Genomic DNA, 26,816 nt, shown 5'->3' with positions numbered 1-26,816 from the left:
ATTCAGAACGTGCACATCACATGACCCCAAATACACACACTTCTTCTATAAGTCTTTAAAGGTATTTCACAAAAGGTACAAGTTTGATAGCGCTTTAATAAAATACAATGAAAGATTAGATTACTCACCACTGTTAATCTTCCTTCTTGTAAATATCCTCTGGAAGCTTCACCTGTGGGTTTTGCAACTATTCCAGCCTTGGCTGCAGAACTTAGAAATAAAACCAACCCCATCTGTGAGGTCACCTCTGCGGCCACTCCCTTTGAAGCTCAGTAGGTAGCAAAGCCAGGAGGATCTACACTTCTCCCTCTCCATTCACAGTTTCCACACTTGCGGTTTCACAAATTTGTGATTTTTTTGGGGGGAGAGGGGGGAAAAAACCATATCAGAGGAAATGACACATTTTTATAGACATTAACATACGGGAACGAAAAGGGAAGAGGGGTTAGAACCCTAAATGGGTTAAGGGGACCTGCAAAGGAAGTGGGAGCGTTGGGAAACAGCAATCATAATATGATCAAGTTCAAGGTTGAGGTAGGAATACCAAAAGGAAAGAGAACCATAGCGACAACTTTCGACTTCAGGAAAGGAAACTACGAAGCAATGAGGGAAATGGTAAGGAAGAAACTTAGGAACACTTCCAAAAAATGACAAACGGTAGAACATGCCTGGTCTTTTCTCAAGAACACGGTGAACGAGGCGCAAAATCTGTATATCCCAAAATTCAGAAAGGGGTGCAAAAAGAGTCGAACAAAAGACACAGCATGGATAACTAAAATAGTGAAGGAAGTGATAAGCTATAAGAAAAATTCACTCAGGAAATGGGAAAAGGACAAAACTGAGGGGAACTGGAAAGAGCACAGGAAGTATCAAAAAGAATGTCACCGAGTGGTTCGAAAAGCCAAAAGATAGTATGAAGAGAGGCTAGCCAGGGAAGCACGAAACTGTTCTTTAGATATGTTAAAGGGAAGCAACCGGCTAGGGAGGAGGTGGGACCGCTGGACGACGGAGACAGGAAGAGAGTGGTGAAGGAGGAGAAAGAAGTGGCAGAAAGACTCAACATGTTCTTTTCGTCTGTATTTACAAACGAAGACACATCCAACATACCTGAGCAATTCTCAATGGAAATCAAGCAGAAAAGTTAACATCCATGGAAGTGAGCTTTCAAGATGTACACAGGCAGATAGAAAAACTAAAAACTGACAAATACCCGGGTCCGGACGGAATCCATCCAAGGATTCTGCAGGAATTAAAGGAGGAGATAGCGGAACTATTGCAGCAAATTTGCAATCTATCCCTAAAACAGGCATGATCCCAGAGGACTGGAAGATAGCCAACGTTCTTTAAAAAGGGATCAAGAGGTGAACCGGGAAACTACAGACCCAGCGGAGGCATTGCCTATGTTCTTATGTACCTTGCGGAATATCGTATGCAGTTGTTATAGGGTCAGAAGATGTTGAGTTAAAAAACAACCTTAGATATCCGATCAGAAAAAAATGAAGAAAACCAGTCAAGGACTTGATCTGAGATATCAATATCATATAATTGCGAGAGAAGGAGTTTAAGATCTATGGTATCAAAAGCTGATGAAAGATCCAATGAAATAAATAATACCAACTGGTGATGGTCTAGGTGATAAAGGATTTTGGTGGTCAACCCATTAAGTGAAAGTTCAGTGGAGTGGTGTTGACAAAATCTAGTCTGATTTGGATGTAACACCTTTGTTTGTTTGATAAAATCAGAGATTTGTCGAAAGACAATTTTTTCTGTGAGTTTGGCCAAAAAAGGAATATTTGTGATTGGACGATAATTGGAGATATCAAGTGGACTGATTTTATGGTCTTTAAGTATAGGATACAACTTTGCCATGGTCCAAGATTAAGGGAACCCTTCTGCCAAAAGCGCATTGTCTAGCAAGGAAGCTGACAGCGGAGGCTCAGAACTCAGAACTGGACAGTCTGCCTGAACCGCGTGTTCCGAAACCAGGTTCCGTGTTCACAGTGGCCCAGAAATAAGGTCAGGAAGGTGGCTAATCTTGAAGAGCTGGCACACCACCTGGTGATTATCACCTGGTAATCCGCAAGGTCTCGGAACCCATCACCCAGATTCGCCAAGTTAGCCATATCTGCTGATTCTGCATAAGAAACAGGTGACAGCAAAGGCACAGACACCTAAGCAGAAGCAAAGGTGGGGACGAGCCGCCTGCTTTCTGGTACCCCTGCAAAGGAACAAATCGACATGCTGGCATCCAAAGGTGGAACAGACTGTTGTACTGGAGTCTGAGTGGGAGAAACAGGCAAACCCCCCCCCCTTTTTTTTATTCAGCTAGATAATTCAGATCCACAAAATTCTGGGGAAAAACAGTTACCTGTGGCCGGAACTACTCTGTGCGTCTCAGATTTTACAAGATTAGCAGACTGAGGAGACTTTTCCCTGGAACTTTTTTTTCTCTTAGCTATTTAGGCAATTTTAAATATCATATATATATATTTTTTTTTTTTCCCCTTCAATTTTTATTATTGTAAACCGACCAGATACTTGTGATGTTCGGTATATCAAATTATAAATAAACTTGAAACTTCGCTTGCGTTTCACAAAAGTGCTATCTGCACCCAGATTAGGCACCCAGGACACAACCATCGCGACTTCAGTGGAATTAAAGGGAGTTAGGGCCTCTCAGGAGGAAGGAAGCACGGGATCCACACGTCTCAATCCCCTCGCGGCCCACAGCGCACAGGATACACAACCGCGAATCTGGCCAACATCCACCTCATCTAAGGCATGAATCCATGCCATGCTGTCCTGAGGAGATCACATGTGAAATATGGAGCAAAAACAAAGCTTCTAAGTCCAAAAAATACACTTTTAAAAAGTTTAATGAAAATCTAAGATGGCCGCCACAGATGCCAATTTTGACTGAAAACAGCCAGTTAAAAACGTAGGGAACTGAGGAAAATGGCGATTTTACTATTTTACAGGTGGGAGGGGGCATGCAGGGAAACCACTCAAAACCCTGATTTCGGCACCCTTCCCCCCCAAATCGCCAAACCCAGAGGTACAGACAGCTTTGATATATGTGCTGCAATGCATTTCAATGGCAGACAGCAATACACAGTGCAAACATAGGGAGATCAGTACCTCAGGAGCTGATTAAACTGTCACCTTCCCTGTCACCGCAGATCACGACCACCAGGACCCCTCAGGGGAATTAAGGAAAACACATGGTCCCCTTCCAATCCTGGTGTACCTCCACGGAACCGCAGCAGCCTGCGCTCTACCCCTTTGCGGACGAACCAGGGGAAAGATGGCTCCCGATCCTGGAGATCCGATCCAATCTGCAGGCTGTCTAGAGAAACTTACTGCAGTTTAAGCTTACAGAACACCCTCCAGAAGCAGACAATCATTAAGGAAAAGTCTGTGATCTACTGTCAAAGGAACACTCTCAGAGGGCAATAACTACAGCACCAAAGAAAATAAAAGACTAGGAATTGAGAAATAAAATCACGAGCAGAAGAAACTAGAAGTTCTCGGCAAGACTGTAGAAAGAAACTGAGCTTCAAGGGGAGTATCTGCAGAGGTGACCTCGCAGAGGGGGGTTGGTTTGATTTCTAAGTTCTGCAGCCAAGGCTGGAATATATGCACAGCCCACAGGTGAAGATCCAGAGATTATTGTACAAGAAGTAGAATTAAGCATCCTAATCTTAACATTCTAAGTAAAATGGGCCTTAAAGTGAGCATTTAGACCTTGATTAAAATTCACAAAAATAAATCTGCTAAAGTTTCCTTAAGAAAACTGACTTATAGAGATTTAGGAGACATACTATAACTGTTCACCTACACTTAGGCATGCTGATGGTACGCAGTAGGAGTCTATTCTATAACAGAACCTAGGCATTAGGTGTTAATTAAATTGTTATATCTGACTTTCATATCCATACATGCTTAACATATGTGTAAATATAAGCACCCGGTTTCTAGAATTGCCCTTATAATGTGCTAATCATATAGGTCTATTCTATAAAATTTTTAAGGTGAATGCATGGTCGAGATAATGAGAATATAAAGAGAGATTAGGTTCTTACCTTCCTACTATCTTTTCTAGTAAATAGGTGTGCTAATCTGGACATGCAGGACATAAAAAAGCAATCCCAAAAATTCAGGGTGCAATGACTGCATAGGCTTGTAACACTGAAGACCCCAAGGCAGAGTCCTCTCTTGCTACCACATGCACTCTAAAACTTGGCCGAAGTATGTAGAGTAGACGAAGTTGCTGCCCTACAAATCACCGCAGGGGAGACTGCCCGGGCTTCAGCCCATGAAGAAGCAACACCTCTAGTTGAATGTGCCTTGACCAGAACAGGAGACTATTTTCCAAACACAATAGGGGTTCATAATAATAATTTTAAAAATCATTCAAAAGTGGCCTAAATAGGTACTTGGATGATCAAAAAGAGAGATCGCCCAAGTACCGATAATCAAAGCTGGTTTTAGAGGTATCTAAAAACAACTTAGGCCTTTATCCTGTCTCTGAACGCCAAAAGCCAAAAAAGGCGTTTTTAGAGGAGGGGAAAGGGCGAGAGGTGGGCCGACCTAGACTTAGTCATATTGCAAGTATAACCAAAAGTTTAACGAGATTGCCCAGTCGGAACTTATATGTTTTGACTCAGACCAAGTCAAAACAGGTATAAGTTCCGTATAAGGGCCGATGAACTGATCACGGCTGCTGCGATCAGCTCAGCAGCCCCTGCCCACCCCCCCACCACAACGATCGTGGCAGGAGAGATGCCAAATGGGGGGCCAGGTGGTGGTGGGGGGGGCCGTTCGTGGGTTAATGGGGGGGGTGCACCTTCGGCAGGAGGGCTTGAGATCCCTCCTGCTGGTATTGTCGGGGGAGGGGCAATTTGGGGGGGGGGGCGCCATCAACAGGAAGGATTGGCCTCCCTCCTGTCTGTATTTGGGTTTGTCGAGGGGGAGTGCCGACAGGAGAGATTGGGGGGATTGCAATTGTGGGAGTAGAGATTAGGCATCTCTCCTGCCGCGATTGTTACAGTGGGGGATGGGCCACTTACAGGATTCTGTATCCAGCATTGGTTTTTTTACAGATGCCAGTTACAGAATCCTGCTTTAAGACTCCTCCTTCGCCTAAAAGGTTGGGGTTTGGGACTTGGGTGATTTTTTTTCGGGAATGTGTTGTATGGATAGACGTAATGGCAGTCTGGGCGAGTAGATTGCTAAATGTGGAGGTAGGCCATTCTCAAAAAAAACCCTCATTTTGGATGTTTTTCTTGAGAATGGACATTTTGTGTTGCCAACTTCAGTGTCTAGGGACTTAGGCCAAAAGGGGACTTAAACATTTTTTTTTATTATGCCCCTCAACGTATGTTGATGAGATTGCCCTACGGATTAATCTGGAAATCATGGCCTTGTAAGTTGGCACACTTTTCCTAGCTGGATTTGTTAGCATAAAAAGATGCAAAAAAAACCCACTATTGCCATATAATACCGCCTTACAAGCGTCAGTAGTGCTCAAAACCAATTCAATGGCATAAAGATCACAAACGGAGTAAAACCCCGAAAAATATGCATTTAATATTCAGTCACTGCACTTTGACCACTGTGATAATTGCAAATCCGAATACTTAATCTTGTGAATAGTTCAAAATAATGTTACTCATCTGGGGTGTCCAACTATTCTAGGTACTGACGTGTGATTTTGTACAATTAAGGCAGCTTCCATCACTCCACAAAATCATACCAACTTACCACCTCTACCTCAAAGAATAAAACAGCCCAGGAATAAATGGGACACAGTAGGCTCAGGAAGACTGCGACATGTAACACAGAAATATCCACCTTCACAAATATTACCTCTACAGAATTCCTTCGCTCCACTAGTGCACTGCGATACTCAAGAAAACAGAAGGGAGGTGGAACTGGAACCAATGAAAGTAACTCAAGAGAACAAGGGCACCCTAAGCACAAATAAAAAAGCCAAAAACAGAAAACTATTACTGTTGGGAAATTCCATCATCAGAGGCATTAACCTTGGAACACAAGGCAAGGAGACCAAAATAGTGAAATGTCTTCCAGGATCCTCAGCTACCAGGAGTTCCAGGCAAATACAGACTATAATTAAGGAAGAAACGAAGGATTTTAACATTGATGTTGTTATCCATCTGGGAACAAATGACCTGGCCAACAACTCCACATTTGCAGCACAGAAAGCTTTTCGGGAGCTTGGTGAGGGCGTGAAACCTTTTGTAAAGACTTTAGCTTTTTCTGAAATACTGCCTGCATATGGAATGGGAGAGCAAAGAGTGAAAAAAACACAGAGTACTTTAATAGATGGCTCAAAGCCTGGTGTCATCAAGAAGGCTTCAGGTACATAGAAGGATGGGGAAATACATGGAAGGACAAGAAGCTATATTGCACTGATGGGCTACATATTACTACAGCAGGAAAAAGAAATCTTGCAGAGAAATTTAGACAATATTTTTTCTAGGCATTTAAACTAGAAGGTGGGGGTGGTGTATATACGAAGGAGAATTATAGAGACCACCCCCGGCAAAAGAAAAGATGTGATAGTAGTAAAGACTGCAACATAAACAATATCAGCAACTCATTTCTTAGTATTGCAACGGAAAGTGAAACGAAACAAAATCCATACAAAAAAGGAGATTATTGCTGAAAAATAGCTGGAAAGCGATGACCACAAATGCTCACAGTCTAAGCAACAAAGTTCATGATCTGCAAGCCCTGATGTTAGAGGCAGATCTAGGTATTTTCGCTATCACAGAGAAATGGTTCAGTGAATCACATGGATGGGATGCAAACATACTGGGATATAATCTTTTTAGGAAGGACAGAGATGGTCAAAAAGGTGGAGGAGTAGCTCTCTATGTAAAGATCAATATCCAAGAGACCGAAATGCAAGGGACCTGGGGAGAGGAAGAAGCGATATGGATTGCTCTGAAAAGAGAAGATGGAACTTCTATCTACGTGGGTGTAGTCTACAGACCTCCGATTCAATCGCAGCAAATTGATAAGGATCTGATTGTGGATATCCAAAAGTTTGGAAGGAAAGAGGAGGTTCTGCTGTTGGGAGATTTCAACCTGCCGAATGCGGACTGGAATGTTCCGTCTGCGGAATCGGAAAGAAGTAGGGAGATTGTGGATGCCTTTCAAGAGGCTCTGCTCAGACAAATGGTGACGGAACCCACAAGGGAAAAAGCGATATTGGATCTGGTCCTCACAAATGGAGAGAGTATCTCTAATGTTCGAGTGGTGCTCATCTGAGAAGCAGCGATCATCAAACAGTTTGGTTTGATATAACGGCTAAAGTGGAGAGCGGCCGTACGATACTTAAAGTCCTAGATTTCAAACGTACGGATTTTAATGCAATGGGAGAGTAGCTGAAGAAAGAGCTGTTAGGATGGGAGGACGTACGAGAAGTGGAAAGACAGTGGTCTAAGCTGAAAGGAGCGATAAAAATGGCTACGGACCTTTATGTGAAGAAAATCAATAAAAACAAGAGAAAAAGGAAGCTGATATGGTTCTCCAACCTAGTGGCTGAGAAAATAAAGGCAAAAGAGTTGGTGTTCGTGAAATATAAAAAAAACCCAAGAAGAGGAGAGCAGAAAGGACTACAGGGTGAAACTGAAAGAAGCCAAGAGAGAGATACGTCTGGCGAAAGCACAGGCGGAAGAACAAATGGCTAAAAATGTAAAAAAGGGAGACAAAATTTTTTTCAGATATATTAATAAAAGGAGGAAGATGAAAAATGGAATTGCTAGGCTAAAAGATGCTGGAACAAATATGTGGAAAGTGATGAGGAGAAAGCGAATGTGCTAAACAAATACTTCTGTTCTGTGTTCACAGAAGAAAATCCTGGAGAAGGACCGAGATTGTCTAGCAAAGTTACATAAGTACATAAGTACATAAGTAGTCGCCTCCGCCGGGGCAGACCAGAGGTCCATCCAGCCCAGCGGTCCGCTCACGCGGCGGCCCATCAGGCATATTGCCTGGTCAGCGGTCCCTGACTAATTTTATTGCCTACCTCTACAGTTATCTCTAAACCTTCCACTGCTCTTATCTGTACCCCTCAATCCCTTTGTCTTCCAGAAACCTATCCAGGTCATCCTTGAAACCCTGTACTGTGCTATTTCTTATCACGGCCTCCGGAAGGGTGTTCCATGTGTCCACCACCCTCTGTGTGAAAAAGTACTTCCTTGCGTTTGTTTTAAACCTGTCCCCCTTCAATTTCATCGAGTGACCCCTTGTTCTTGTGGTTTCTTTCAAATTGAAAAATCTGTCTTTGTCAACCTTTTTGATGCCCCTCAGGATCTTGAAGGTCTCTATCATATCTCCTCTGAGTCTCCGCTTTTCCAGGGAGAACAGCCCCAGCTTCTTCAGTCTGTCAGGGTATGTAAGGTTTTCCATACCCTTAATCAGTTTAGTTGCTCTTCTCTGGACTCCCTCAAGCATTGCCATGTCCTTTTTGAGGTACGGTGACCAGTACTGTACACAGTATTCCAGATGCGGGCGCACCATAGCCCGGTACAGTGGCAGGATGACTTCCTTCGTTCTGGTCGAGATACCCTTCTTAATGATACCTAACATTTGGTTTGCTTTCCTCGAGGCTGTGGCGCATTGTGCCGACGCCTTCAATGTCGTGTCTACCATCACTCCCAAGTCTCTTTCCAGATTACTGACCCCTAGCATTGATCCCCCCATTTTGTAAGTGAACATTGGGTTCCTTCTCCCTATATGCATGACCTTGCATTTCCCTACATTGAAGCTCATTTGCCACTTTTTCGCCCATTCTTCCAATGTCGTAAGATCCCTTTGGAGATTCTCGCAGTCAACCGTGGTTTCAACCTTGCTGAATAGTTTGGTGTCATCTGCAAATTTGATGACCTCGCATTTTGTTCCCGCCTCCAGGTCGTCAATGAATATGTTAAACAGGAGCGGTCCCAGCACCGATCCTTGAGGAACCCCGCTCGTGACCCCTTGCCAGTCCGAGTAATGGCCCTTTACACCAACCCTCTGCTTCCTGTCTGCCAGCCAGTTTTTGATCCATCGGTGGACCTCCCCGTGCACCCCATGGTTCCATAGCTTCCTGAGCAACCGCTCATGTGGTACCTTATCGAAGGCTTTCTGGAAGTCTAGGTAAATTATGTCTATGGGTTCTCCTTTGTCCACCTGGTTGTTTACCCCCTCAAAGAAGTACAACAAGTTTGTGAGGCACGACCTACCCTTGCAGAACCCATGCTGGCTCGACCTTAGCTGTCCATTTTTTTCGATATGGTCACAGATGCTGTCCTTAATCAGTGCCTCCATCATCTTTCCTGGGACCGATGTGAGGCTTACCGGCCTATAGTTTCCCGGGTCGCCCCTCGAACCCTTCTTGAAGATGGGCGTGACATTAGCTATTTTCCAGTCCTCCGGGATCTCTCCAGTTTTTAGGGATAGGTTGCATATTTGCTGAAGTGTCTCTGCTATTTCATTCCTTAATTCCTTGAGCACCCTTGGGTGAATGCCATCCGGACCTGGCGACTTGTCGCTCTTTAGCTTGTCTATCTGCCTGAGGACATCCTCCTGGCTCACCTCTAATTTGACCAGCTTGTTATCTTGATCTCCATTTTCTATTTCCTCTGGTTCCGGAATGTTGGATGTGTCCTCCCTCGTGAAGACCGACGTAAAGAAGTCATTTAACTTGTCAGCTATTTCTTTTTCCTCCCTCACTACTCCCTTTCTATCCCCATCATCCAAGGGCCCCACTTCCTCCCTCGCTGGTTGCTTCCCCTTTACGTACCTGAAGAATGATTTGAAATTTTTTGCCTCTCCCGCTAGTCTCTCTTCATATTCCCTCTTTGCTCTCCTAACCACTCGGTGGCACTCCTTCTGGCTTTCCTTGTGTTCCTTTTGGTTGGCCTGCGTTTGATCCTGTTTCCATTTTTTGAACGATGCTTTCTTGTTACTGATCGCCTTTTTTACAGCTGCCGTTATCCATGCTGGGTTCTTTATTCGATTTTTCTTGCACTCTTTTCTGAACCTGGGGACGTACAGGTTCTGTGCTTCGTGCACCGTACGCTTGAGCAGGGTCCAGGCGCTTTCTACGGACTCTACCTTCCTTGTGCTGCCGTTGAGTTTCTTCCCCACCATTTTCCTCATTGCATCATAATTCCCTTTTCTGAAGTTGAGCGCTGTTGTTGTGGTTCTTTTCACCCTGGATGATCCCAGTTCTAGTCTGCACTGGATCATGTTGTGATCGCTGTTTCCCAGTGGGTCTAATACCGCTACTTCCTTTGCAGGTCCCCCCAGTCCACTGAAGATTAGATCAAGAGTAGCTTCTCCTCGTGTAGGTTCCATGACCAGCTGTTCCAGGAAGCAGTCCCTCGTGGCTTCCAGGAATTTGGTTACACGAGAAAATGGAGTAGATTCTGCGCCGTTCACGGAGGAGGGTGTTTATGAGCAACTTGAAAAACTGAAGGTGGACAAAGCGATGGGACCAGACGGGATCCATCCCAGGATACTAAGGGAGCTCAGACAGGTTCTGGCGAGTCCTATTAAAGACTTGTTCAACAAATCTCTGGAGACGGGAGTGATTCCTGGGGATTGGAGGAGAGCGGATGTGGTCCCTATTCATAAAAGTGGTCACAGGGATGAAGCAGGAAACTACAGGCCGGTGAGGCTCACTTCAGTTGTTGGAAAATAATGGAAGTTTTGCTGAAAGAAAGAATAGTGTACTTCCTTGAATCTAATGGGTTACAGGATCCGAGGCAACATGGCTTTACGAAAGGTAAATCGTGCCAAACGAATCTGATTGAATTTTTTGATTGGGTGACCGGAGAGCTGGATCGATGACATATGCTAGATGTAATTTACTTGGATTTCAGCAAAGCCTTTGATACAGTTCCTCATAGGAGGCTGTTGAACAAACTTGAAGGGCTGAAGTTAAGACCCAAAGTTGTGAACTGGGTCAGAAACTGGCTGTCGGACAGACGCCAGAGGGTGGTGGTTAATGGAAGTCGCTTGAAGGAAGGAAAGGTGTGTAGTGGAGTCCCTCAGGGATCAGTGCTGGGACCAATCCTGTTCAATATGTTTGTGAGTGACATTGCTGAAGGGATAGAAGGAAAAGTGTGCCTTTTTACAGATGATACCAAGATTTGTAACAGAGTAGACACCGAAGAGGGAGTGGAAAATATGAAAAAGGATCTGCAAAAGTTAGAGGAATGGTCTAATGCCTGGCAACTAAAATTCAATGCAAAGAAATGCAGAGTAATGCATTTGGGGATTAATAATAGGAAGGAACCGTATATGCTGGGAGGAGAGAAGCTGATACGCACGGACGGGGAGAGGGACCTTGGGGTGATAATGTTTGAAGATCTAAAGGTGAAAAAACAGTGTGACAAGGCAGTGGCTGCTGCCAGAAGGATGCTGGGCTGTATAAAGAGAGGCGTAGTCAGTAGAAGGAAGAAGGTGTTGATGCCCCTGTACAGGTAATTGGTAAGGCCCCACTTGGAGTATTGTATTCAATTTTGGAGACCGTATCTGGCGAAGGACGTAAGAAGACTTGAGGCGGTCCAGAAGAGGGCGACGAAAATGATAGGAGGCTTGCGCCAGAAGACGTATGAGGAGAGACTGGAAGCCCTGAATATGTATGCCCTAGAGGAAAGGAGAGACAGGGGAGATATGATTCAGATGTTCAAATATTTGAAGAGTATTAACATAGAACAAAATCTTTTTCAGAGAAAGGAAAATGGTAAAACCAGAGGACATAATTTGAGGTTGAGGGGTGGTAGATTCAAAGGCAATGTTAGGAAATTCTACTTTATGGAGAGGGTGGTGGATGCCTGGAATGCGCTCCCGAGAGAGGTGGTGGAGAGTAAAACTGTGACTGAGTTCAAAGAAGCGTGGGATGAACACAAAGTATCTAGAATCAGAAAATAAGATTAAATATTGAACTAAGGCCAGTACTGGGCAGACTTGCACGGTCTGTGTCTATATATGGCCGTTTGGTGGAGGATGGGCTGGGGAGGGCTTCAATGGCTGGGAGGGTGTAGATGGGCTAGAGTAAGTCTTAACAGAGATTTCGGCAGTTGGAACCCAAGCACAGTATAGGGTAAAGCTTTGGATTCTTGCCCAGAAATAGCTAAGAAGAAAAAATTTAAAAATTTAAATTGAATCAGACTGGATGGACCATTTGGGTCTTTATCTGCCGTCATCTACTATGTTACTATGTATGTTACTATGTATGTTACTATGATGCACTTGAAAGTCCATTTTTTGCAGGTGGGCCACAACCACCACCACCACCACCTTAGTGAATTTGCGAAGAAGTCATCAGACCAAAGGGAAGGGCCAAGAACTGGTAAAGGTTTTCCAGAATATGAAACCTCAGGAACTTTTTGTGATCTGGGAAAATAGGAATATGAAAGTAGGCTCTATCAGATCTAGAGAAGCCAGGAACTCTCCTGGAGCTACCTATGACAGAACATACTGTCTCCATGTGGAAATGTGGAACCTTGAGCACTGCATTAATATGAGTAAGGTTTAGAATGAGTCTCCAATCGTCTGAGCCTTTCTTTGGCACGATGAAGTATATGGAGTATCTGTCCAAGCCTGAGTGTTCAGGCAGAACAGACTCTATGGCTTGAATGTGGCCTCCAACTCTGATTCTTTGTCCAGGCGCCCCACAGGGGAATTCACAAACCAATCTGTTAATGGCTGGGTGAATTCTAGTCTGTAACTTCTCTGATTTCTAGAATTCAGCGGTTTGAAGAAATCTGAGCCCAGGCCTGTAGAAAGTCAGAGAGCCGTCCGCCTATCTTGAGAGGGACCCTCCAGACCTGGCGTCATTGTGTCTTTTTGGAGGAAGATGCAGTATGAGAACCAGAGGCCTAGTTGTGCCTTGATCCAGCAAACGTCTGTCTGTAACACTAGAAGGATCTCTGGGAAGTGGCTCCTGAATACTGCCGAGATGGCTTGGAGCCACAAAAATTAGAGTGCCCTGAGCCTCTAGAAGTTCTGGGTCTGCTATCTGGCAAATAAGATTGTCCAGACCTTTACTGAATAGCAATTGCCCTTTGAAAGGAAGTCTGCTGAGGGTAGCTTTAAATGTGGAATCACCAGTCCATTGTCTGATCCACTGCATTTTACGGGCTGAGATTGAATAAGCTGAAGCCTTGCTAAAGACTCTGTCATATAGAGAATCTGCCACAAAATCCACCACTGACAGAAGAAGCTGGGGGGTCTAGGCTCGCTGCTTTCGCACTCAAGATTCCATAAACTAGTATGGCAGTCACAAAGGATGACACAGTTGTCACTTTGCTTCCCAAAGACTCGAAGAGCCTCTTGAGAACTACATCCACCCAGCGATCCTTTATATCCTTTTAACACCACTCCACCCTTGCTCGGAAGGGAGGAGTGTTTTGTAACCTGCGCTACCAGTGAATCCACCTTGGGCTAAGCAAACAGCCATAGGGTACAGCCAAGCCATGGTCCTCACCACTTTAATGGATCTCTCTGGAGCATCCTAAAACATTAATATGAGAATGTGAGGATGCCAGAGGAAGATAGAAGATTGAGCCCTCACTCCACACATAATAGAGAAGGAACCAGAAGGGGCCTACTGGGAGGCCAATTTAACTACCGAAGTGAATCAGAGATCAGGTCCAAGAAACGCAAGGGTTTAAATAAGAACAGAACCATGGAATCATCTCCGGAATCAAGAGCAATCATGGGCTCCAAGGTGCCTGACTGCAACCCTGAATCCCCTAACAGTGAGGGAATGTCCTGAGACAACAATAGCATAGTAAAGGACACATTATCATGTGAATCTCCCTCAGAAAGGGAGCTTCTGCCTCCTCATGCGGTGTCCAAAGCATTACTAGATTTCTCCATAGAAGGTCGGCTCTCTTGAAAGACTTTCCACAACAAATTAATAAATTCTGGAGAAAAAGTCAAACTAGGTAGCGCTGAATCTCCAGAAACAACTCCAGATTGTATCTCTTCGGCTCCGCGGTCTCCATGCAGGACGACCGCTGTTCCTTGGTCCTAGCGTGCAAACTGGAGGCTAAGATGGACCCCATGTGTGCAGCACATGGTGCAAGATTGATCATCAGGCGTGAATCCTGCGCAATCCTGGCATGAATTAATAACAAAAGAACCTGAGGACTCCATCCCTGCCAGTTTTGAGGCAAAACGAGGGGTTTTGAAACTTCTGGAGTATTTTGAAAAAAAAAGGGAAAATCCAAGATGGCCATCACAGCAGCATTTTAACAAAAAACAACCACTAAAACCGAAAATAAAACCAGCAATTTTAGGATTTTGTAGGTGAGGGGAACACATGGGAACAAGAAGAAATCTTAAAATTTCACATTTACAGATGCTCCCCCCCTCCTAATTCTCCTTATTGGTTGTGACCTGTGCTGGCAATGCGCTGCATCCTAACTCAGCTTCACAGGTAGCTAGTTGGATCAGGAAGAAGAAATCACTGCCTCAAAGAGAACGTTCTTCTAGTGCTGAATCTTCATGCTGCATCTTCGTGCTGCCAGTCTGACCGATGTCTGACTGAGCCTCAATCCTGTGGACCTCGACAGCAAAAATCAAAGGGGAAAGCAAAATGCTGCTGGCACCCTGTAAACCCTTAACAGCCTGTGCTTGAACCCCTGCAAGCAGTAGGTGAGCAAGCTACAAGGGGACGACCCCAAGCTCCAAAAATGTACTGTACTGCAAGCTGGTTAACAGGTACTACAAGGGATTGGTCAGACCACAGTCTGCTTCTTCTCCACACAGGCAGAGCTGACCATCAACAGTGGAACTCTTAGCATAAAAAACTGAAGACAAACACCCAAAAAATACTCACTAAATAAAGAAATAAGCAGAGCAGAACAGAAAGCACAGTTACTTACTGTAACAGTTGTTATCCAGGGTCAGTAGGCAGCTATTCTCATATGTGAGCCCGGATGCGGACAGCCTCGCAAGCAGACTTGCTTGTAGAAAACTTAGAAGTTTTGAGTCTGCTGCACTGCATATGCGCGAGTGCCTTTCCGCCCAGCCCAGGGAGCATTTCCTCAGTTCAGATAGCTAGCAGAGAAGCCAACCAGGGGAGGTGGGTGGGTTGTGAGAATAGCTGCCTGCTGTCCCTGGATAACATCTGTTACAGTAGGTAACTGTGCTTTATCCCAGGACAAGCAGACAGCCTATTCTCACAAGTGGGTGACCTCCAAGATAACCAGAATGGGATGGTGGGAGAATAAATTTTGTAATACTGACTGGCCAAAATAGACATCCCGTCTGGAGAAAACATCCAGACAATAATGAGAGGTGAAAGTATGAACCGAGGACAGGGTGGCAGCTTTGCAAATTTCCTCAATAGGAGTGGATTTGAGGAAAGCTACTGACTTTGTGGGCTGTGACTCAACTCTGTAGATGCAGTCCAGCCTGAGCATAGCAGAAAGAGATACAAGCAGCCATCCAGTTGGAGATGGTACGCTTAGAAATTGGATGTCCCAACTTGTTTGGATCGAATGAAACAAAAAGTTGAGGAGCAGATCTGTGTAGTTTGGTGCGTTCCAAGTAGAAGGCCAAAGCACATTTACAGTCCAGAATATGAAGAGCTGATTCGCCAGGATGAGAATGAGGCTTTGGAAAAAACACTGGAAGTACAATGGATTGATTGAGATGAAATTCTGAAACCACTTTAGGTAAGAATTTAGGATGAGTACGGAGGACCACCTTGTCATGATGGAAAACTGTAAAAGTTGGATCAGCAACTAAAGCTTGCATCTCACTGACTCTTCGAGCAGATGTGAGGGCAATGAGAAACACCACTTTCCAAGTGAGATATTTGAGATGAGCCGAAGCCATTGGTTCAAAAGGAGGCTTCATCAATTGAGCAATTACAACATTGAGATCCCAAACCACTGGAGGCGGTTTGAGAGGAGGTTTAACATTGAAAAGTCCTTTCATAAATCTGAAAGTAGAAACATGACGGCAGATAAAGGCCAAATGGCCCATCTAGTCTGCCCATCCACAATAACCAATATCTCTTTCTCTCTCTGAGAGATCTCACGTGCCTGTTTTCTTTTGTCTTCTCTTAACTAACTTGCAGAAAGGGGTTTCCCTTCGATAGGCTAATGGAAAACAGCAATTTCACTAAGATGGACTCGAATGAATGTAGACTTGAGGCCAGAAGTAGATAAGTGCAAAAGATAATCCAAAATGGAATACAAGGAGGAATCTTGAGGCTCCTTGTCATGAGAGATACAACACATAGAAAATCTAGTCCATTTTTGGTGGTAGCATTGTCTAGTGGCAGACTTCCTGGAAGCCTCTAAAATGTCCCGAACAGGTTGAGAAAACTGAAGAGGAGTTATGTTGAGAGGTACCAAGCTGTCAGGTGTAGAGACTGCAGGTTGAGATGAAGTAGAGATGGAAAAACTGGTAGAAGGTATGGCTCCCTGCTGCTGAATTGAACTAGAAGGGAGTACCAAGGTTGCCTGGGCCACTGAGGAGCTATCAGAATCATGGTGGCATGATCGTTCTTGAGCTTGAGGGGGAATGGAGGGAACATATACAAATAGAGGTTCATCCATGCCAAAAGGAAAGCATCTGCCTTGAGGCGATGAGGAGAATATATTCTAGAGCAGAACTGAGGCAGTTTGTGGTTGTGGGGAGATGCAAAGATATTTATCTGAGGAGTTCCCCACTGAGAAAAAATGTGATGAAGAGGCGAGGAATTGAGTGTCCATTTGTGAGGACGACTCAACTTGTCTGCCAAACAGTTTTTCTCCCCTTGAATGTAGACTTCTTTCAGGTGTTGTGAAGGATTGCCCAATCCCAAACCTTGAGAGCTTCTTGGCAATGAGGGAGATCCTGTTCCTCCCTTTTTGTTGACATAGTAGATGGCGACTTGGTTGTCCGTCTGAATGTGACTACCTGATCACAAAGATGTTGAAAAGCTTTGAGAGCATTGAAGATCGCTCTGAGTTCCAACAGACTGATATGACACCGATGATCCGTGCTGGACCAATTGCCTTGAGTACGAAGACCGTCGAGGTGAGCCCACCAAGTGTAGGTCAAGGAATCTGTCATGAGGACCTTCTGATGAGGGGGCATCTGAAACAGTAAACCTCTGGAGAGATTGGAAGAGAACATCCACCAGTGGAGAGACTGTCTCAATGAATGAGTGATTGCAATGTGTCGAACATAAGAACACTTGAGCAACATCTATAGACGTAGAGTCTCCATCCCCCTGGTTGTCCATTGGTTGCAGGAGAATCACTCGTTAGAAGAACTTAGATATACAGTTTTAATCCATATTAAACAATATAAGGGTGATATATCAAAACTATTACTGCAAAAGGAACAACGTATTATTTATAATTGGAACACATTATCCCCTTATGGATTAAATTCAGAAATCAAGTGGTTGAATGTATAGTTCATGCTTCTCCTGTTTGATGTCATTTCCGTTTGGCTAATCAGTGAATGATAGTTATTATGGGGTATAAAGCCGGTAGTAGTTTGTTTCCTCAGTCAGCTCTTGGTCCAATGCCGTCCCCAGTTTAGAACGCTTATGCAGGTATGAACAAGTGAATAGAATTGTTATGCAGATAATGTTCGATTTAAAGTTTATAATAGCAATGATTCAGTTACCAGTAAATATAAGGATTTTAATTATGGGTTTTAATTAAAGTTTTGTTTTTAACAGAGTCCCCTCCTGATGAAGAGTACGAAACTCGAGTCGGGGGGTCAGGCAATGAATTAGCATGCATTTAAGCACCATTTTGCACTTTTTGCACAATTTTGCACAGCATTTTAACACCGCAGGGGTTACAAACTTTAATCCCTCTTGCCTTTTGAATAACTCGGGCAGGAGTGGGATAGGAACATTGAAGATACTTGTAGGTTCCTAAACAAGCCCCAGATTGTTGAGATCACTGGATTATTGGACAATTGGTTTCGGTTTGAACATTTCACCATAAGTTTGTTTATTGAAATCAAATAAAGCTGTGATACAAATGTGATTGAACATAAGAAGTGCCATCTCCGGAACAGACCCTAGGTCCATCAAGTCCGGCGATCCGCACACGCGGAGGCCCTGCCAGGTGTACCCTGGCATAGCTGTAGTCCATATCACTCCAAGCATCTCGTAAGGAGATGTGCATCTAGCTTACCCTTACCTATGTCACCTTATGCCACTCATAAGGAGATGTACATCTAACTTACTCTTAAATCCTTAGAACGGTGGATTCCGCAATTACCTCTTCTGAGAGAGCATTCCAGGTGTCCACAACTCATTGCGTGAAGCAGAACTTCCTGATATCTGTCCTGATCCTGTCCCCCCTTAGCTTCAGTCCATGTCCTCTTGTCCATGTCACATTGGACATTGTAAATAACTTTTTTTCCTGCTCTATTTTGTCGATTCCTTTCAGAATTTTGAAAGTCTCAATCATATCCCCTCGCAGTCTCCTCTTCTCAAGGGAGAACAATCCCAATCTCTTAAGTCGTTCCTCGTATTCCAAGTTCTCCTTGCCCTTTATTAGCTTCGTTGCTCGTCTCTGTACCCTCTCGAGTATTTTTATATCCTTCTTTAGATATGGAGACCAATGTTGGACGCAGTATTCCAAGTGTAGTCTGACCATCGCTCTATAAAGCAGCAGTATTACTTTCTCCGATCTGCTTGTGATTCACTTCTTTATCATGCCTAGCATTCTTCGCTGCCACCATACATTGCACCGATGGCTTCAGGGTCCTATCGATTAATACGCCCAGGTCTCTTTCCTGTTCAGTTTTTCCCAGAGTTGCATCTGACATATTCCTTATTTTTTCTGCCTAAGTGCATCACTTTGCATTTTTCCACATTAAACTTCATCTGCCATTTATCTGCCCAATTTTCCAAACGGCTCAAGTCGCTCTGGAGTTCCTCACTGTCCTTCTGCGATTTGATTCCCCGGCCTAGCTTTGTGTCATCTGCAAACTTGATGATCTCACTGAATGTTCCATCCTCCAGGTCATTTATGAAGATATTTAATAAGATGGGCCCAAGTACCGAGCCCTGGGGCACACCACTAGTCACAGTCTCCCAGTCTGAGAATTTCCCATTTATGCACACTCTCTGCCTTCTTTTCTCCAGCTATCTGCCTATTCATCTTATTATGTCTCCTTCTATTCCATGGCCTTGTAGTTTCCTAAGGAGTAACCTTGTCGAACGCTTTCTGAAAATCCAAGTATATAATATCCACCGGTTCTCCATTATCAATTTGTCTGTTCACTGTCTCAAAAAATTGAAGTAGGTTCGTCAAACATGACTTCCCTTTCCTGCACCCACGAAGATGCCAGGGTCCACTGAAGAATTCTGAGGTGAAGTCTGGCAAAAAGAGTCATGTGAACGGTCAAGGCCATGTGACCGAGCAGCACCATCATGTGTCTCACTGAGAGTGAAGAAAGGGAAGACACTTTGTGGCACAGTTGACGAAGAGCATCCAGATGCTGCTGAGGGGGAATGCTCTGAGCTGGATAGTGTCTAGGATAGCTCCGATGAACTGTAGATTCTGAGATGGTTGAAGGTGGGATTTGGGGAAGTTGATTTTTAATCCCAAACTTTGTAGGAACCACGTAGTCCGTTGGGTCACTACAATAACCCTGTGAGAAGTTGAATCTTTGATGAGTCAGTCGTACAGGTAGGGGAAAACCTGAAGACCATGATTCCGTACAGCTGCTGCTACCACTACTACTAGGCACTTGGTGAACACTCTGGGAGATGATGCCAGGCCGAAGGATAGCACTCTATTGAAATTGCAGATTCTCCACCTGAAAGAAGGGCGGTCTGGGGTGGATTGGAAGGATACTCTCTTGGAGGAAGCTTTGGTGGAATCTGAGTGAAATGAAGAGAGTATCCTTCCCTGATGATTGACAGCACCCAGAGGTCGGATGTAATAGTCTCCCATCGATGGTAAAAATGATGGAGATGACCTCCTATGGGAAGAGGGGAGGACAGAGGCAGAACGATGGAGGTTATGCTCTGTTTGAGACAGTCAAAAAGAATGAGAAGCCTTTGGAGTAGCAGAAGGCTGAAGTTGCTTCTGCTGCTGTGGTTTCTTAGGGGGAGCTCGAGTGTAAGGAGCTGCCCTTGGAGGATAACGCCTCTGATAGGAAGGAAGAGATCGAGAAGGCTTAGGCTTTGGTCTGACGATGGAAGCAAAAGATTTCTCATTTTCAGACAACTTCTTGGTGGCAGCCTCTATGGATTCATCAAAGAGGTCATTGCCATCTCAAGGAATATTAGCCAGATGATCCGTAAGATTGGGATCCATATCGATGGTGTGAAGCCAAGCCAGACAATGCATCGCTACCGAGAATGTAGTGACTGTCGAGGAAAGCTCAAAGGCATCATTAGATGACTGAAGAAGATGCAATCTGAGTTGTGCCAAGGTAGCAGTGACTTGCTGAAACTCTAAAAGTCTATGTTGACCAAGGTCTTTAGAAAAACCAGGGAGAAGATCAATTAAGTATTTGAAATAAGTAGTGAATATGAAATTATAATTTAAAACCTGGAGGCCATCATCGAATTTTGATAAAGATGAGGGCCAACCTTGTCATGGTCCTCCCTCTCTTCCAGGAGGTACGGTGGCATAGATCCTGGAAGGATGGCTCCTCTTCAATGAAGATTCCACAAGAAGGGACTGATTAGATAGTTGTGAATTCTCAAAGCCCTTGCAATATAGAGTTCTATACCTCGATTTAAACTTACCTGGAACAGCAGGAATAGCATAAGGAGTCTCCAGGTTTCATTTGAATGTTTGACACAGGAGTCTATTAAGAAGAAGCTTGAGAGACTCTGCAAGAGGCCGAGGCATACTCATTTCCTCTAAATACTCCTTAGAGTACTTAGAACCAGCATCCAATTTGAGATCCAGATCCTCAGCCATCTGATGGAGGAAGGAGGAAAAGGACAATTGATCTGCCAGAGCATGTCCTCGAGAAGGACTCGATGACTTCAAGGCACCTCGAGTGGAAAACGAAGGTGAGGCCTCTCTAGAGTATTGGTATCCCAACGAATAGACAGACTGGGATGGGGCATTAGAATCAGCTGAGTCCTCAGGTTCTGCTATTGGTGTCCTCGATCGAGGAGTTGGAGGCCTTGATGAGCTGGAAGGCCTGGACGAGGAAGATTTCTCTCTGGAAGAGGACCTGCATCTCGATGAGGATCTCAACTGGTGATGAGAATGCTGCCTGGAAGCAGGTCTCATACGAGGTCGAGGAGTCTTCGCCCTGTGTTTCAAAACGGGCAATGCCGTTGGTGAAGGTATAGGGCTGGAAGCTGTATACCCCATAGACTGAGTGGTTTGGATCGAGGAATCTCGAAGCACTCCCAAAGACTCGGCTCCTTGTATGGAGTGTGAGGATTCTCGTCAAGACACTCGCAAAGATTCACTCCTTGCATAGAATGTGTAGATTCCAGACCAGACACTCGCAAAGACTTGACTCGTTGCATAGTGTGTGTAGATTCAGCTTGAGGCACAGGCAAGGACTTGACCTCTTGTGAGACTGCTGAATGCCCAGGCTGGACTGCAGGAAGCAGAGTCGAAAAACAAAAGGAATTGACCCCAAAATATCCACAAAGAAGAAAATCCAGAGAAAACCAAAAAAACTCTGTGGAGTGACGATGTTCCTAAATGGACTTTATTTTAAAGTGTCAAAGTTCCAAAGGTACACTGAAATCATCCACATAAAATAATTCCATCTATATAAAAATAAATCATCTACATAAGAGCCTTAAAGGACCTAGTCCGCTAGGGATACAGGACCCAACACGGTCCGCATTTTGACAAAAAGTCTTCTTCAGAGGTCCTATAAATAATGAGGGGTACATTAAGAATGCATGTAAGTTATGAATAGTAGTGGTGATAAAATGTGAAACTGTGAATGATATCTGACATGCAAAGAGTATGAAATGTATGTGATTAAGGACACAGTGATGTAAATGGCACTAATAAAAATGAGTTGGTGAGAAAAGTGATAAATATCATAAATATGTGAAAACAGAAAATATTTGAGTCTATGCAAAATGAAGAGTGAAGTGAAAAACTTAATTATCTTATAAAAATGGTGGACGTGCGAAGACCATGCTAAACAAATGATCAGTGATTACTTGTGTTTAAACAAGCTAGAAAGACACAAAGGGAACTATATAGGACAAAAAATGAATGGAGAATACATACCCTGGGGGTCCTATAAAGGTGAGTACGTGGGAAACTAAAATAATATTGAATTTAAAATTGCAGGAGTTAAAACCATATATAAAACTCTATACTACTGCCAAGTTTAAGATTGAGCATATTAGCAAAGCCATGTAGAATGTTTAAAACCCAAAAACAGATACAGATGATAGAAAAAAGGGGGGCACGCAGTAAAAAAAGAGGGGGTGAGAGCTTCCAATAAAGAGGCTAAATTGAAAAACCTAATTGAAAAACTAACAGGTCAAAAGCCATACAAGTTAGCATACCCAGTGAACTGTGATTGAAAGAAAAACGGTGAGAAGAAGCCACAGAAAAGTGATAGTGGGGGATGGGCTCAGAAAAGGAACCATGCTGCACATTACTAAAATAACACTAAAAAAACAGATAAGGGATATAAAAATGCATAGATGAATAATGCTAATTAAGTGAAAAAACCAAAAGAGGGTCATCCAGTAAAAAATATGGAAGACATCCAGTGAAAGTTAGAGGAAAAAAGAAAGATAAGAAAAACGAAATCTAGAAGAAATCAAAGACCCATGACATCCTTGAAAAGTGCAGTGTAAAAGAGCTGTGCAGGTTTAACAGAACAGAAGCAGAAACCAAAATAAAAACCAAAGTAAAAAACGAGTAAGAAGCACTTACCAATTGTGTGGTGAGCCGGAAGTACTGCTTGCATTTGCAATGGAAAGGGACTTGCGTTGAAGGAGGAGCAATTAAATATGTGATCTGATTGGTGGATTGCGCCACAAAACATAAAGAAAGAGGGGGGGAAAAAGGAAGCTAGCAGAACTGAAGTAAGTGAATGCTAGTTAAAGTGAATTGTTTCAAACACATATTAAAAGTTAGGTGGATTGCTAGAAAAAAGGAGGATTACTAGAAAAAGGATAAACATCAAAAAAGAACATAAAGGAAGGGTATGAATTGCATTACAGAAATTAAAACGGACCCTAATTAATGGAGCATTCCATATAACAGGAGAGGAGAAGAAATGGGAATTGTTGAAATGAATGAAATTTAGTCAAGTGCAATGTAAAAAAAGCATGAACACATATTAAGAATATGTTTTTAAACATATCAGTTAAGGACTTTGATACATGAACTTTATATAAAAGATGAAAGATTTCAAATATAAAAAAGATTAAGATTTTCCATACATTATATCTGCCTACATCAAGAATGGAATAAATGACATGATAATGAATTACATATAAAGATATGAATATGCATATAGAAACATAAATATGCAAATATGGATGTGCATATATATATATATACACATATATCCTATATAATAAAAGGCTAGCCGCGCATGCGCACTCCTATTTGCGTGCTTCCGTGATCAGTAGGTCTGTGGTTGCAGCAGGGGGCATGCGCGCTTATACGTCACCAGCCGCTGATCGCCTCCAGAAGCCGGGACCACAGCTAGCCGCCGATTTCCGTTCCTCCAGCGGGGGGGAGGAGAGGGATCGCGGCCACTCAGCGCCCCTACCGAGGAGCCCAGCAATTTTCCGCTGCCCGGGACCCGAGTCCTTTGCCGCCGCCCCCTTCCCTTCCCACGGGCCCGACTGGCGATTTAAGCAGCGTGTGCAGCAGTCTTCACACGCTGCTTCAGGCCCTTCTACTGCCCTGATTTGCTCTGCCACATCTCTGATGATGTCATCAGAGACGTGCCAGATTAAATCAGGGCAGTAGAAGGACCCGAAGCAGCGTGTGAAGACTGCTGCACACGCTGCTTGAATCGCCATGTGTACTCGGGCCCGCGGGAAGGGAAGGGGGGGCGGCAAAGGACTCGGGACCACGTTTGTAGTCGGGACCGCGGGAAGGGAAAGTGGGGTAGAGGAAACGCTAATGCTGCTGCATAGGGAACTGGTGTGGGGGGAGGGAAATGGAGGGGGAGGGAATGCTGCTTTGGACAGACAGACAGAGGGAGGAAGGGAGACAGAAAGAAAAGAAGAAAAACACAGGGGCAGGTGCAAAGGGAAATGGAGGGGGAGGGTTGCTGCTTTGGACAGACAGACAGAGGGAGGAAGGGAGACAGAAAGAAAAGAAGAAAGACACAGGGGCAGGTTTACAGGGAACTGGTGTGGGGGGAGGGAAATGGAGGGGGAGGGAATGCTGCTTCGGACAGACAGACAGAGGAAGGAAGGGAGACAGAAAAGAAGAAAGACACAGGGGCAGGGAGATACACAGAAAGACAGACAGACAAAGGGGGCCAGGGACAGAGACAGACAGACAGAAAGAAAGACAGCGGGAGTCGTGTCAGGAGGGGTGCGGGATGCGGCAGAGGGAACTTTTCCAATGGGTACAACTGGGCGGCTGTCAGGAACCTCTGATCAGGGGCAGAGCAAGGTAAGTGTATCATAGGGATAAGAAGGATGAGGGGGGGAGAAAAAGGAAGGGACGCATACTGCTGGACAGGGGGAGAAGGAAAGAGGTGCTGATGGACAGGGGGGAGGTAAAACAAAGGGAGAAGGGCTGCTGCTGCATAAGAAGAGCAGTGAAGGAGTGGTGGTGGACACAGGGGCCGTAAAAGGAAGGGACAATGGACAGGGGGAGCAGGCAAGGGGTGGTGATGGACAGCCAAGGAAAAAGAAAGACAGAAAGAAAGTAAGCGGCTAAGGAGAGAGAGAGAGAGAGAAAGAAATAAAGACAGACACAAACACATATATTCTAGCACCCGTTAATGTAACGGGCTATAAGACTAGTATGTATATGTATATATATGTTAATGTAAGTATAAATATGCGTATTAAAAGTATAAATATTATAAATATACATAATGATTCTGTGTGGAATATAAAGAAATTCTGCCTTAATATTCTAAAAGCAGTCATATATAGAGAAAGATGTTCAAGGAATGTGTCCTATACTATAAAAGCAAATGAATGGTTTTTGACATGGCTTAGTTCACATTGTCAGAGTACAATTTTATAAGGCATACTAAAGGTACGGGCTTTAAATATTTTTGAATGTTTTCTAAATTATGTCAGGCTACCGATATAGGCTTTAAGGTATGCTTATATAAGTTAGGTCTGTAGAATGAATAATAGTTGAAGTAATATATAGTAAAACTCTCTCTTCTTTTGTCAGGGGAAATACCTTGATAAAGCCCCCTGGGCGAAACATAGCCTATGTTGGTGAAGAACCCCTGCTATGCTTCTCTAACAAAGAGATAAAGAGATGAGTATTTTTTCAAAAAATATATTTATATAGAAAAAATTATGGAAAACTATGACCGATGAAGATTTTTGTGCTTGTAATCTGTGAATGAAAACTTCTCACAGTTAGCACTGCTGAGGTCTTAAACGGGACAAAATATATGTATATCTAAGGTTGTTTGTTATTTTAGTTCACATTGAACATATATAAGAATGCTAAACATACATACAAAGAATGTTAAAAACAATTGTGTATAAAAGACTTATAAACATATTAAAATAGAAATATCATAATAATCAATGATTCATAAGACGTAATTAAAAACATACATAAAAATATTACTGAATTCTCAATAGACATTAAAATGCAAAACCCATGGAGACATATAAATTGCATGACATATCAAGCCACTTAATGAAATTCAATTCCACATGAACATGATGAATTAAATTATCATACATAATGAATCATTGTACAGTAGGCATAAAGGGAAGCAGAGTCGAGGCAGGACTGTATTTGCTAAGTACCTAAACAAATTCCTGTTCCAAAATAGTCTTGCAATTGTGGATCCGAGTCTGAAACTGGACCACTTACTGAAGCTAAAGGCTCCGAGGTGGCAGAGGAAGCATGCTTTGACTTGGAGGAGCGATGCCTGGATATCTTGAGGACCACCGCAGGAACCGTCTGCTTAGGTATCTGACTTGAGGGAAGCTCAGGAGAAGACATGGCAGGTGTACTAGATGCCAAGGACGATCCAAACAAGGAAGGTCTGATGAGACTCGAGGTCGGAGTTGTGGAGGCAGGACACCCCGCAACAGGCTTGAACGAGTCGGAGGTCGAGGGTGTAGCAGAAGTGTCCATACTGAAAAGCTTCTCCACTTGAACTCGACGACGTTGGAGGGCTCGAGGTTGAAGGGTAGCACAGAGAACGCACGTCTCCAGGCAATGGTCAGGTCCCTGACACTGAAGGAACCAGCGGTGTGGGTCAGTGAGGGAGATCGCATGCCGGCACTGGCTACACTTCTTGAAGCCCATGACCGGCCAGGACATACAAGGAAAGATAGCTGCCGCAAAGTCGAAGCCTTCAGGCTGAGGGCGCGTGGCCGTCCCTGCCTGTCAGTCAACGAAAAAAGCAAAAGTTTTTCTTTTTTTTTTACAATAAAGAAAAGAAAAACACAGCGATCCGAGTAAAAAGAAAGAAAATATGAACCGCGGTGAAGAGAAGACACGAAGCGAACTAAGTACAGTACAGAGCATCAAAGACGGACTTCTCGGCTCCGCAGAAAACTGAGAACTGAGGAGACGCACCCTGGGCTGGGCGGGAAGGCACTCGCGCATGCGCGGTGAGACAGACTCGAAACTTCTGAGTTTTCTACAAGCAAGTCTACTTGCAAGGCTGTCTGCATC

The 26,816-nt window shown here is 44.0% G+C and overlaps 1 protein-coding gene across 1 annotated transcript in view; it reads right to left on the bottom strand.

Moving 5' to 3' along the window:
• The window catches only part of HERC2 (HECT and RLD domain containing E3 ubiquitin protein ligase 2), a 3,346,202-nt gene that overhangs the window by 2,643,411 nt on the left and 675,975 nt on the right, over positions 1-26,816 (bottom strand). The gene's annotated exons all lie outside the window — the stretch shown is intronic.

This window comes from Geotrypetes seraphini, chromosome 6 (genome assembly GCF_902459505.1).
Source record: "Geotrypetes seraphini chromosome 6, aGeoSer1.1, whole genome shotgun sequence".
Lineage (NCBI taxonomy): Eukaryota > Metazoa > Chordata > Amphibia > Gymnophiona > Dermophiidae > Geotrypetes > Geotrypetes seraphini.
Note: the sequence above shows the minus strand (reverse complement) of the source record. Positions and strands in the feature narration are given on the sequence as shown.